We start from the raw sequence: 13,992 nt of genomic DNA, 5'->3' as shown, positions 1-13,992 counted from the left end.
CTGATGAGTTTAAGTATGCCTCCATTCTTTAGGGCCATATATATATATATATATATATATATATATATATATATATATATATATATATATATATATATATGTCGTACCTAATAGCCAGAACGCACTTCTCAGCCAACTATGCATGGCCCAATTTGCCTAATAAGCCAAGTTTTCATGAATTAATGTTTTTTCGACTACCTAACCTACCTAACCTAACCTAACCTAACTTTCTCTGCTACCTAACCTAACCTAACCGATAGAGATAGGTTAGGTTAGGTTAGGTAGGGTTAGTTAGGTTCGGTCATATATCTACGTTAATTTTAACTCCAATAAAAAAAAATTGACCTCATACATAATGAAATGGGTAGCTTTATCATTTCATCAGAAAAAAATTAGAAAAAATATATTAATTCAGGAAAACTTGGCTTATTAGGCAAATTGGGCCTTGCGTAGTAGGCTGAGAAGTGCGTTCTGGCTATTAGGTACGACATATATATATATATATATATATATATATATATATATATATATATATATATATATATATATATTGAGTGAGATCATTTTATGACACCTTGCACTGCACGTGACATTGCACAGTTAATTAAGATAACCAATAAGACCACTGACGTGTTGCTGGGACACGAGTCTAAACACCCAACTGGCGACCTCAGAGCAGACCAGATATCAAAGAGAGAGAGAACCTCCCAGTGTCAGGACGGGCAGGTTCAGGTGAGTTATAGGAGGCTTGAACCTCCCCACTCGCTAGGGGTGTATAAGGCCAGCCCTTGGCCGACTGAGGGAGCCCCGGGCGGACAGTGGCGCCAGGAACTGAGGGGCTAAGACCCATGGGAGCAACCCCAACCACAGGCTGGAAGGGGGTGAACCCTGACAATACACATGACTGATGCCAAAGTCTGACATTAGCATATCAGCCTAGTAAGCTCCGTGGAGCCAAAGGGGCTCCTCCCAGAAAATTTATTGAGTTTCCTCCAAATTCATTATCCTGCTTGCCACTCTTTATGTAGCGTTCTGTGCCTTTCCCATGAAAGTATGGGCAGCAGAGGTCATAGCATTTTCTGTCCTCCAGTGAGGTTTGGCACATGTCAGGATGGAAAAACTTACATTTGATCCAAATCGACACTCATCTTTCCTAAGCATATTTAAACATTTTTTTGGATGTTGGTAACTGCATTCTTATTCTTTCTTATTACCAGCATATCTATGTCTGCATATGCCCTTTGCATAAAATTTGCACAAGTCTGTCCTTCTGGTCTGACTCACTCTATCGGGGCCCGTTGTAGTGTCTGTACCTATCGAGCTGTCAGTGCTGTCTGTTACACTTTCTAGTTTACTGTCATCTACATCCGGGCATACTGAGTCAGAGTTTACAACTTCCTGAGTTTCTGCTTCAGTTTCATCCCTGACTATAGCTTCTGCCCCCTGGTCTATTAGAATTATTGTTGTTCCTTTCCCACTCTTTCTGGATGGCTGGTAGGCTTTCAATGAACGATGTTTTCCGTTCATGCGTCATGTTATCTAGAAGTTTTTTTTAGGATATTCCAAGCTGGCAGGTCATTTTTACACACCAAGAGCAAGTGGCCAGCTCTCAGTCCCATGGTGTTACTCACTCCTGTACAAGTCGAATGAAATCTATTCTTACAGATATAACATTCAATTCTCGTTGCCTTCGACGTTAAGGAGTTGTTACAGTGGCCGCAAATTTGTTTGTTTATTCCCATCTTGCCTTGTTTGTTGAATATATCTATATATTTATAATATTATATGTATACCGTATATTTGTAATAATATATGTTTATTTGTTCTCCTGTATGGGTAGTACTTATCGCATGGTCAAATCGAGGGTGAGGGTCCTAGAGGCTGTACTGTTGACACGTTGTCCCAGGCCGCCGGCTGGATCCATCAGTTGCCAGTTACTAGAGTTATACACTGATATATTAATTTACCTGTATTATCATAAGGGATTTTCTGCTTTATTTCTGACTTGCAATGGTATTTACTTTCTCTATTATTAATTTCTCAATTCACATTCGCCTATTACACTTGTTGGAAACCAATTTGCTAGTAAGCACACACACACGGTGGGCACACGGGACGTGGGTCTATAGGGTGGGTTCTGGCACCACAAGGTGAACTCCACACGAAATTCACTTGTCAGTTCCTCAAAGCACAAAAGTCGGATGGCAATCATCTATGGTATATTGTTTAATATGTTGAGACGCACTTTATGTGATATCCGACTGTTTAGTTCCTGTATCACTTAAATATCCCTAGATATATATTGTTTTTCACAGAGCTCGTGCTCACATGTCCTTCCACTCCACACCCCAAACCTTCCTCCTTACTTCATTTTACATTACTTCTTATGGGAAAATTCGTTTCAGTTTACAAATTTTTGGCTTATGAACTGTCTCTGGGAACGGACTAAATTCGTAAGCTGAGGTATATACTACTGTATATAAAATGTGGCTGTTCCTGAGAAACCACGAGGATCATTATTCGGAATGCCTACGTTTCAACCAGAACATAAAATCTTGTCAATGGCCATTCCTCTTTCACAATTACAGAGAACGAAGAATTTGAGTCCAAATCTGTGGCATTTGGATAGGATATACAGCTTGAAGGCACAATGTCCTTTGCAAAGTACAAGGGATTCGTCAATCACTGGCTTCTGACCTGGTGTGTAGTAATCATTTTACATCTCATTCAATTTTTTTAGGACATGCCTCACCCTTGATAGTCTATCATTTGAGTCATTATTTTCACTATTTACAAAATGAATGCACCTGAGAATTAGGAGAAACCTGTCGTGTGACATTTTCCAAAAAACAGGTGATGAGCAACAGTCTTTGTTCCAGTAGTCCTGGATGACATATTTCACACTGTTTCATCATACAGGGGACAAACATGAGTTCTAGTACCATAATGTCCTTCCAACGCTGAAATCGAAAATATGATGATAACCCCTCGCAGGTTCCAATAAGTTTGCAGCATACCTCCTCATGTTTTGAACATTATGTTCCATGAGCGACTGGTCAAAGTATGCCATAAAATAGTGTATTTCACTCATATCCTCACCAGTCTATAAGAAAGGGTCAGTTGTAAGGTCACGTAGCTTGTAAGCTGTACCCTAGAGTACAAACTCATGAAACCCATCCTTACTTTCTTATTTACAGTATAGGTACGTTACTTTAAACCAAGGATGTAGAACCAATATGCATTTATAAACCAAACACAAAAATGACTACCTGAGACCAGTACAATATTTTTGCATTGGCAGGACTCGAGAAACAACCAAAGTGTGTGCATTACATTTATTTAAACACTGGAAAAGGGATAATACACTAAGAAGGAAAATTCTCTCACTCACCAGATTAACAATTACAGTTCCCATCACTTTAATATAAATGGAGGTCAATAACCTCCCACAGTGATGTGAGTACCTCACGAGCACACACCACACAACCTGTGTGTCTGGAGTCTCAGCCTTCTATTCCTTGTGGAAAGCAGGGACGCTCCTCTCACGGAAATATGCGAGAAAACTTTACACACTGAATCCTACTAATTTATTATTACATAATCTTAAACAGAAATGAAACATGAAAATTAACACAAATAAAACTAACTGGTATTTTAACTAAGAGAAACATTTACATTAATAACAACAAAAGCTAAACTTTATATATTAACTAAACTTTACACATTAACCCCAGCGTCAATATTGTCAAATGTTGGAATTTGTGGAACAAAGTCTCCACCATCTGCCCTCATGGGTACACCTGCTGTTCTGGCAGCAGCACCAACAACACCATGTTCACATATCCTAGCTCCAATCAAACTATGTTGGCTAGGAAATTAAGTTCTTCTGCTATATGCACTACTGGGGGCAGAACACCGGAAGGGCAGTATTCCCTCAATTTCCCCTGCGACATGCCACTCTGGTGTTTGGTGGGCAAGCAGCTAACGCTGCAGACCTCTACTTGGAAACAGCAGGTATACTACAACAAACTGCCATAGGAATGCTAAAATTATTCTCAGAATCCATCACTAAATCTGGAAAATGAGTCATCTTTAACATATTCACGGTATTCAGGAACATCATGTGGCACAGACTCACATAATAATAATATATAATAACAACAATAATTCATTCACAAGAAGGTACAATGGGTTGGTGGGATTACACAAGATTGGTAGTTTTATAAACACTAACACGCATAGCGTTTTGGACAAGTCCTTAATGTAACATATCAGGCAAGATGAAAAGGTACATTGTAGCAAAGTTTTAAATCAACAAATAACTACAATATAAATTGACAGAGGTGATTACATTGGTAAAGATATACAGTATGTCTCAATTACTAATATTGGGGAAGTGGGTAGTACAAGATACAGTGTGAGTTTGGTAGGAACTATGAAGATGAAATTAGGTACTTTTTGGTTTTACTTTTGAATAAGGCATAGGATGATTATTTAATTTGTCAGGGAGTTAGTTATAAAGACTGAGTCCTTTTATTTGTATGGAGTGTTTGCACAGATTTAGTTTGACTCTGGGGATATGAAAGAGATATTTATTTCTATTCATGGGTTCTATTACATCTATCAAGGAAAAGATTCAGGTCAAGGTTAGCATTTAGGAACAAGGTTTTGTACATGTAGACAGCACATGAGAATGTGTGGAATGAGTGTTTAGCATACAAGGCTGGTCTTGTGATGGCAGTCGAGGTGTAGAGTGAGGGCATGGTGGCATTGGTGGTGCAGGAGTACGCCTCACCATGGAGATGGTCACACAAGCATCTATATCACTGTCCATGTCACTTCATCTCAAGCACAGATCATAATCGTTATCAATATCAGAATCATCATGGATACTTTCATTGTCACTTTCCATCAATTTTTTTCTGAATTTCATTCCCAATCAAAGATTGCGTAGAGCAAGCAACAGTGCGGCATTGTGAGGCATAGGATCAACAGTCAACCATGGTTGCTAGGTACAAACCAAAGCCTTCATGCCAAAGTAGCCTACTCAGGATTTTTTCAAGATGGTACCTGTTTGCTGTCACCCCCTCCCCTGAGCAACATTTGATTGCCCTGTTTTTTATGTGGGATATTCAAATTTTATGCTATTTCCAAATATGGCCCCACCCATGGTGAGCAGTGCAAAGGGGGTAAAAATAAAAAAAAAACAGCGTTGAATGTAATGAAACGCCATTTTCTGGGTGTGTCCCGGAGGCTTCCCGGAGCTATCCTGGCTGAATGGATATGTACAGTATAATTTTCTGGCATCAGTCAATGCATGGAGTGATTGCCTACCGGGGACTACGAGCCAGAACTTAGCCCCCTCTAGAGAGGCACGAGGAGCAATGGCCTATAGTAACCCCCCTTATGATTGGGAGCATTCTATGTTTGCCATCGACCAGGATAGGCACCCAGAAAGGTAGGCGCCCCAAAACAAACCCCTATTCTGATAAACTATTGCAACATAAGACCGAACAGGTGAACAGAACTCCCAAAATGAAAATTAGCAAACAAGCATGATGTCATCATGTCACCGCGCCGCTGTCTGTTCAACCCCCCCCCCCTCCCTGGGAGGGGGAAGGGAAGAGCCCCAGACCCCACCGTCGGCGACCCAACCATTAGTTCTTGGGCTGGATGTCAAAAACGTGAAAACACAACTGACCAGAGGGGGGAGGGAGGGAGGGAGGGGAGCCTCCAGGACTCACCCAAAAAATGGCGTTTCATTGCATTCAACGCTGGTTTTCTAGGGGAGCCCCGTCGGCTCTCCGGAGCTAACTACCCAAAGATAAGAAAAAAACTAGCGTTGAATGTAATGAAACGCCATTTTCTGGGTGAGTCCCGGAGGCTCCCCGGAGCTATCCCAGGCTACCGAGGGCCTCGTAGCCTGGTGGATAGCGCGCAGGACTCGTAATTCTGTGGCGCGGGTTCGATTCCCGCACGAGGCAGAAACAAATGGGCAAAGTTTCTTTCACCCTGAATGCCCCTGTTACCTAGCAGTAAATAGGTACCTGGGAGTTAGTCAGCTGTCACGGGCTGCTTCCTGGGGGTGGAGGCCTGGTCGAGGACCGGGCCGCGGGGACACTAAAGCCCCGAAATCATCTCAAGATAACCTCAAGATATGCTAATGTCAGACTTTGGCATCAGTCATGTGTATGGAGTTCTTAGGCCTACCGGGGACCACGGCCAGAACTGGGCCCCCTCAGAGAGGCAAGGGAAGCAATGGCCTATAGAAGCCCCCATGTGGTTGGAAGCATTCTATGTCTGCCATCGACCGGAACAGGCACCCAGAAAGGTAAGCGCCTCAAAACAAACCCCTATTCTGGTTAAAATTGCTACCAAAAGCCGAACTAGTAGATAGAACTCCCCAACCGAAAACAAGCAAACTAGTGAGACGTCACACACCGCCACTTCGCTGTCTGCGCAGCTCCCCCCTCCCCGGGAGGGGGAAGGGGGAGCCCCAGACCCCCACGCCGGCTACCCACACCTCAGTTCTTGAGGCTGGATGTCAAAAACGCGAAAAACCGCCGACCGGAGGGAGGGAGGGATGCCGGGGAGCCTCCGGGACTCACCCAGAAAATGGCGTTTCATTACATTCAACGCTGGTTTTCTTGGGGGAGCTCCGCCGGCTCCCCGGAGCTAACTACCCACAGACGGAAAAAGAGGGACTTACCCGGGAGGCGGTCGTCGCTCATTCCTCAACTCGAAGCCGAGACAACTGGCTGCAACTGCCGACCCAAAGCAACACAGGCCCGACGGGGCCCAGGTACATTCACAAGGTAACGAGCAGCTAGGACCCTGTTCGACCGCCAAAATCCCTGCGCTCGAATATCAGACCAAGACATATTCCCAAAGACGGCAGCAAGAGCCGCGAACTTACGAACGTCATGGGCACGGGGATAGACCAAAGGCTGGCTGGACTTAATAATCCTGCGGACGACCTGGGAGACCCGAACCCGCGAACAGGGAAGAAGGGAAACTGGATCAACCCACAGCGCGTCCCCGGACACAGAAGCCGTGGCGCGCAAATAACGGACCCCTCTGGAACGCAGCAGTCTCATTCTTCGCCAGAAAAGAAGGAGACGGCTGCAAACGAACAAAACTATCACCACGACCAAAAGAGCAGAAACCCCTGCGCCGGAGGAGAGCATGAAGCTCCCCTACCCGACCCCCAGAGGCCAAAGCCAACAAGAAAGGTGCCTTGGAAAAACAATCCTGGACCGAAGGGGCCACAACGAAACGAGGAGACGAAAGGAAAGTGAGCACTCTGTCCAAAGACCAGGACGGCTCAGGCGACGCACGAGCAGGCTGGAGGTGAAACAACGCACGAGACAGCTTGCGGAACGGCGCAGACGTAACATCGATACCGAAAGCAAGCTGAAGCGGCTCCACCAGCGCCGCACGATATGAGGCAACAGTGTTAGGCATAAGATGACGGTCCTGAAACAACCACGAGAGGAAGGACAAGACCACCCGAACAGACAAGGAACTAACACGACGAAGACGCAAAAAGAAATGGAAGGACCGCCAGGAAACTTCATACTGCCGCCGAGAAGAAGCCCTCAGGTGGGACACCAATAAGGAGGCCACCTGATCACCATAGAGATGATGATATACTCGAGTCAAAAAACCCATACGCGAAGACACCCACCCACCTGTTCACCCACTTCCCTACCAACCCACCAACATGCCTGCATGCCCACTTACTCACCTGTCAATGCACCCACCCACCTATTCACCCACCTGCCTGCTCACCCACTTGCCTGCTTGAACCTGTTCACCCACCAAGCCCATCTACCTGCCATCCACTCATCCAAAACCCACCTGCCTGAACCCACCTATCCCTGCCTGCCCACCCACCCACCCATCCACTTGCCTGCCCACCCACCCACTTTCCCTGCCCACCTACCAGCTAGGCAGCTAACCACCCATGCACCAGCCCCACACACTAATTAGTGTGTCAATTCAAATCATGCGTGTGGTATAAAAATTGTCGGAAATGGTCCCTTTTGGACTCAGAGGTGAAAAAGTACTATTATCCGGAACATGTGATAATGCGGCTGGGGCTCCTTCCCATATAGTCCAGATAGTCGAGTGGAGACAGTATATAAATTTAATATAAACCCCCTCTAATGTGTAAGGATCAATTTGTGAGATTATTGCAGAAATACAGTCTACTTAACATCATACAAATTGCTATCGAAATACAGTGGAACCTCGATTAACGAGTGACTCTATTAACGAGTTTTTCCAGTAACGAGCAAGCCACTCACAGTAAATTTGTCTCTATTGACGAGCTCGCCTCTATTAACGAGCTAAACCACATGGTGCTTCCTAGCATCTCGTGGGTTCTCGCAAATTCTCGGACGCCTCCGACGCCAGTGTTGTTGTTGTATCGCACACGACAAGCATCCCTCTGGATTTATTTGAGCTTTTCTTTGGGTTTTTAGTGGTTTTGCGACTACAATTTGTAACACACGATGTCTCCAAAGAAGCTGCTTGCTAAAGATAGTGTTGTCAAAAGGAAGAAAGACACAATTACTGTGGATTTAAAGACGGAAATTATAACAAAGCATGAGTGTTGTGTCTGTGTGACTGATCTCACAAGGGAGTATGGCAAGTCCTCATCAACAATTTACACCATTATTAAGGGAATGAGGAGGTAAGGGAGGATGCTGCCTCTTCCACTGAGATCAGGGAAGTGTTTGGAATGTTTGAAAAGGTGAACGCATTCTTGGAAAAGCTGCCCTGATAAATCAGTGACAACCCGGTGTGTGAAAATGTTTAATTAATTTATCACTCTGTGATAACACTTTATGAAAGTGTTATCACTTTTGCAGGTATATGTCACTTGAACGTGACACACTTTTTTCTCTTGAATGCACCCAAACACCGCGCTCAAGCTTCATTTGAGCAAATATTTCTATAAAATCCAATTCTTATCCGATCGACTTGGAGATTGTATACATGTTTGCCATGAAATTTCCGTTTTCTTTAATAACCACATTGCCTACTTGAGAAAACGGCATTGTATTGTATCTTCGTGGTAAGACTATTATATTGTTGACACAACGAGTGTAATCGACGTAGTTTTTTACTTGGTGCTGGTCTAACGCATCCTTGTGTGACATTTGAAATGAAATTTGGGTGAAATTCCCAAGAAGAGAGAGTCCGCCTGACTCAGAGGTGGATTCTCCTTCCACACCATAACCCCTCTCCTCCTTCCCACCTCCCCATCGTCTCGCTCAAGCCAGCAACTACTCTTCATAAGGTAAAGTAAATATTAAAACACTACAACAAAACATTTATATTTACATGTGCAGTATTATATTTACATAAAAAAAAGTCATACAAGTATGGATTTTTTGGGAGTGGACCGGATTAAATTTATTTCCTTTATTTTAAATGGGGAAATTTGTTTCTTAAAACGAGTTTTCCAGGTAATGAGCTCGGTGCCAGAACGGATTAAACTCGTTAATAGAGGTTCCACTGTATATAAATTAACATAAATATAAATTCTATATAAATTCATATAAATTAAATATAAATCTCACAGGTCGGTTCCCACACCATGGGCCAATTGAGCCTAGGAAGAGGCAGAGCCGTGGGAAGATCTCAGGTGCAACCACGGAGCCAGCAAAGTTGGAAACCCAAGTCGGCAAAGGAGGAGATGGAACATCCGCCGTACAGAAAACATCCCAACTCCCGCGAGCCCGCCAGATCGGAAACAACAGTCCTGACGCGCAATTCTAGAGAAGAGAAACCGAGAGAATATGAAAACGCCAACAGGCTAGGTAAGCCAGGTAACCCAGGAACCGAAACCTGGCAATAGGAGAGCCAAAAGGCACAAACAAAACACAACCATGTGTAGGATAAAAGGAGAAAATGGAAAAACACAATTAAAGACCAGAAGAAAAGCCCCAGCACCAACGGCCAGGGACAAGAGCATAGAAGGAAGATGAAGAACGAAGAAGGCAAGAAGCAAAAAGGGAATGAAAGGGACACGACCAACAACACAGAGCCGCTAGTCATGTCCCAACAAGCCACGCCAACAACACAGGCGAGTGACACATCCCAACATAAGACAAAAAGGAAAAAGGTACAAAGGTACGCCAAGAGACCAGTACCTAAACCAAGGAGTACGAGCTACGAGGACATGATCACCACATCGAAGAATCCCAAAGGAAGCGATAAGGTAGAAAAAAAACGACTACAGGACCCCAGGGGCACACACACCAGGGGACACTGGTGGAATGAGAGCCCAAATGAGCCAAAGAGACATGGGAAAGAAGTGTTGCAGTGTCAGAGTAGGAGACAAGCAGAACGCATGAGGAAGCGATGTGGAAGAGGATGACACCACACACAGCTTCAAGCGCAGATATGATAAGAGTCCAGCAGGCCCAGGAAGCTGCACATGAGCGAACGACAGGTAAGAAGCGGGACCAAAAAGCCAGAGCCCAACTCCTGCAACACAACTAAGGGAAGTACAACTAGGTAAGTACTGTACAGAGAATCCAATATATATGGAAGGTCTAAGCCAGGCACTGCAAGATGTACAAAGAGTGACCCCAGATAAGACCATGAAAAATGGGGCCATGACCCCCTTTGCAATCATGAACTCAGCTGAACATGTAAAGCCTCAGGAAGAAGCACGGAAGGGCCAAACAAAAATCCACAACCAATCCTCAACACACATCTACAGCATGAAAACTGCTGCAAAATGTCACCTCAGCACATCCAGACAGGAACACTTACCCCATAACATATACCCCTACCATTGTACCTCATAACCTAGTGGAGGTAGGGCCTCTATCTGGACTTAAGCATGGGCTGGACATGCATAAGAGTGGGACAGGATGGGTATAAATAGGAGCTGCCTTGCATGGCCCATTAAGCCTGCTGCAGTCACCTATGTTCCGATGTTCGTATATTCATATCCAAAAATCACTAACCAGTGCCTGACCGAAGAGAAGCCAGACCGCATAAACTCACCTGCAGAACGTAGGCACGGATGTGTCATGACACAACGTAGCCGAGAAGATTCCGGAAGCACTGCCAGTGGAAGAAGGCAGAGCCACACATGCAGGAGAAGAGGGTAGAGGCGACAGAGGAGCCCCACACCCATACACAGGGAAAGCCCTGCATCTGCCCCAAAGCAGCAATCCTAAACACTCCCAGGAGCTACCAGGCATGGACTGGAGAATGGAGAAGAGCGAGAGGTGAAGCACCCGAGAGAAAAGGGACACAAAACACCAGCACACGTGCACACCGCCTGTATCAAAACAAACAACCACGGCGGATGCACAGCAGGGATGCCAGACATGGATCGCCAGAAGTCGCGAACTGAAGAAAGAAACCATGAATGTGACTAGAAAAGAGACAAAACAGTGTTGTTAATGACCGAATCCCATATGAGAGTACACAGGGCAGCCGCCAACCGTAGTCGAAAAGAGCAGGAAGGAGAGAAAAGAAACATAGCACAGCTTCCCATTTGGGCTACAAAGAGCCCAACCGAACTACAAGAGCCCAATCTGGCCACCCTGTGCAGTGCAGGACAATGCACTCACTGCATGGAGAGAAAGAGACAAACACGAAAGAACGAAACAGGACCAAAAAACAAAAAGCTTGAAGAAGGACCAGCATGCACCAGAAAGTACCCGAAGACGACAGATATTGCAAGAATATGGGAAGAAACAAAACCTTCCAGATCCTTCCAGAACATGGAAGCAAACGTGAAGCACGAAGGCACGGAAGGTAAAGTCGTACCCGAGACCAAAAGTCATGCAGAACCCAGAGAAAAGGGAAACATGACTGTGAAGGCCCATCCCAAGATGAAGGGTGGAGAAACGTACCCACCAACAGGACTGACCCGACGGATCCAAGGGACGAGGAACTGATCCCGGGAAGGGGGCAACTTATAAAAACATGTATGGAGAGAGGGGGGGGGGGAGAAGAAAAAATTCCACTCCTTGCAACCATAAGCCCTGCCCAAAGGATAGAAAAACCCAGGAGGGGTCCAAACGTCAGCCCCTCCCCAGCCCCGGGAATCCACAAGGCAGGTCCCGGGGCTGAGCCGTTCCCCCCAAAGCCCCAGCCTCACAAGAAAAAGCCCAGGCAACTGGACAAATACTAAGGAAGGGAGCCCACTGGCAGACTCATACAATATGGCTGGAGGACCAGGCTCGAATGCCCCCGTCGCTACCCCGGAAGCGGTCTCGGGGAAATCCCCGAGACCACCCGAGTCTCAAGACCAGCGAAGTCCCACCCCGACCCAAAACCCACAAACGGTAAGGCTCCGAATGCAGGGAGGAAGGAAAGGGAGGGGACCATAACAGGGGAAGACAAGGGGGCGCGAAGGAACAAAACTGAAGCGTCCAGCACCCCCCAAGCCCCGTCACACCAACCAAAACGGGGAAGCCCCAGGACTCCCAGGGAGCAAACGACCTAGCGTGTTGCACCACTGAAACATCCAATGCCCGTGCTGACTGCACCCACATAGTCAACATAAGACTGGGTAATCGAGCCACAAACAAGCAACAAAACTCGCAGGGCTCTGGGCCAAAGGTGCCACCGACCCCACAGGCAGCAGACGGAGGCAAAACAAAAAGTCACACTGAGACAAGGGGACAGAGCAACCCTCGAACTCTCACAAAGCGAGGGGGGACTCTGGGGCCACATCCATCGGACCCACGCGCCCCCTAGGGGTTTCCCAGGGTCCTGAACGTTTACCTACAGGGACTCACGCCCAGGTAATCCCAGGCAGGGTGCTGCTAACTGGCACCCACAAATACCAAACAACATTCTAAGAACTGAACCCCCGGGACGTGTATACTCACGGGGACCTAGCAGGGTGAACCACCAGAAGAAGGAAGAGTACCCAGTACACAGGGGTAAAGAACCAAGGCAGACCCCCCCCCCCACCAGGCAGACAAACCAAAAGAAAAGAAAACCCTGCAAGAGGACAACGTACCCAGGCGGAACAGAGCCGGCCACTATGATTGATGAAAACAAGCTGCACAGTACCCTGCGCTCTTACCAGTGCCAACTTACCCCCTACCCCAAGGCAAACAAGGAAGACAGAACACCCTAGCACACAAAGGGCGGCCGAAAACCAAGCAGTAAACGGCCTAGCAAGGGCAGAACCCAAGGAACTTGTGGAAGGTGGCCCCAAGGACTGTACTTACTGGGTACTTAGGGAAGGAAACCTTAGGCGCATGCAGCCCGAGTACTGGAGAATCACTCCCGACTCACGCACCACCTAGAAGACAGTCACCACACACTAGGTACAGTGCTGAAACAACCACCGGAGCCAGAGCACACAACCTCAACCTTTAGAATCAGCCTTAGAACTGACGGGTTGAAAGCCAGCGTGAGGGGTCTGGGGCTCTCCCTTCCCCCTCCCGGGAAGGGGGGAACTGCACAGACAGCGGCACGGTGACCTGTGATGTCATGATCGTTTGTTTGTTTCTTTTAGGGGAGTTCTATCCACATGTTTGGCTTTTGGTAGTGATAATTTCACCAGAATAGGAGTTTGTTTTGGGATGTCTACCTTTCTGGGTGCCTGACCCGGTCGATGGCAGACATAAAATGCTTCCAACCACACAGGGGTTTCTATAGACCATTGCTCCTCATGCCTCTCTGAGGGGGGGTCAGGTTCTGGCTCGTGGTCCCCGGTAGGCCCACAGAACTCCATACACATGACTGATGCCAAAGTCTGACATTAGCATATCAGCTCCGGGAGCCGAAGGGGCTCCCCCCAGAAAAACACTTAGACTAAAACTTAATAGTAATTGGGATTAGGTATAAATTGTGTTGAAAAGAAATTAAAAATAAAAAGGGGGTGAGAAACATGGCAGAAATCAGCAATTGTACAAGTTGGTGAACAAACAGCATTGTTTAAAAATAGCAAGACATGGATTGACATTTAGAGGGTAAGGAAGGTTACATGGAGTTAAT

This window comes from Procambarus clarkii, chromosome 16, assembly GCF_040958095.1.
Source record: "Procambarus clarkii isolate CNS0578487 chromosome 16, FALCON_Pclarkii_2.0, whole genome shotgun sequence".
Lineage (NCBI taxonomy): Eukaryota > Metazoa > Arthropoda > Malacostraca > Decapoda > Cambaridae > Procambarus > Procambarus clarkii.
This window is presented reverse-complemented; position numbering follows the sequence as displayed.